Genomic DNA, 923 nt, shown 5'->3' with positions numbered 1-923 from the left:
CAGTTATATTTGCATTTCAAAAAGTAAGTATGAGTGGGAACCAGCAGTTAGCGTAATGGCTATGTCGCTGGACTCCCACGTAGTCGACCGCGGTTCACGTCCCGGACCCGGTGGCTTAAAAAAACTCACACCAGGCGCGTGTGCGTGCGTGCCCAAGATCCCGAGAGGAGAATAGAGGAGAAGGGATTGCGGCGTGACCATCCCCCCTGGGGGGTGATTTCTCGCTTTCTGTCTCTATGTCTCTGTCTGTCTGGCGAGCGCACGCGCCCTACAGTGAAAATCTCTCCAAAAACAAAAAAAAAGGAAGTATGAGTAGATCCCATGCAATAGTTAAGACATGCTGGGAACAACATAGTTCTAGTTCACCCGAAATTTCACATGCAACTGGGTACCCGCTATTACTACTGGACAAATCTGACCCTAGGGACTGCGGGGGTCACAGTTGCTATCCGCAAATGGAGATAATCACACTACCTTTTTCTATGCATGATCTATGTAAACGACCTTCTGATGGCTAAGCCCTTCATGTGCCTTCTAGACCAGGTGCCTTACCCTGGGAGACGACGTCAGACCTAGGACACGAGGGCCTCGGGGGCGCCCCTGCACGTGGCTATCCTTACTGGTTTCCAAAGAGCACTGAGAAAGTCGGTAGAGCCCGGGCAGAGTCGCCGGCTGCACTGAGAGACCGCAAACTTGCCTTGGAAATAACAGCAAGAGGGCGTTTTAACACATCCACTCCTGCTGCAGCGCTTTCCCCGGCTCTGCGCAGGGGCACGGGGGCTCCTGCAGCGCCGAGCCCCGCCCGCGCCAGCCTGCAGTCACGTGGGTGACCCGCTAGGAAGGAGCGGCGGGCCTTGTCACGTGACCAGGCGCCAGCCCTGCTCGGGGATGGAGCCGGAAGAGGGGACGCCCTTGTGGCGGCT

The sequence above is a fragment of the Tupaia chinensis genome, unplaced genomic scaffold (genome assembly GCF_000334495.1).
Source record: "Tupaia chinensis unplaced genomic scaffold, TupChi_1.0 Scaffold000054_1, whole genome shotgun sequence".
NCBI lineage: Eukaryota > Metazoa > Chordata > Mammalia > Scandentia > Tupaiidae > Tupaia > Tupaia belangeri.
Note: the sequence above shows the minus strand (reverse complement) of the source record.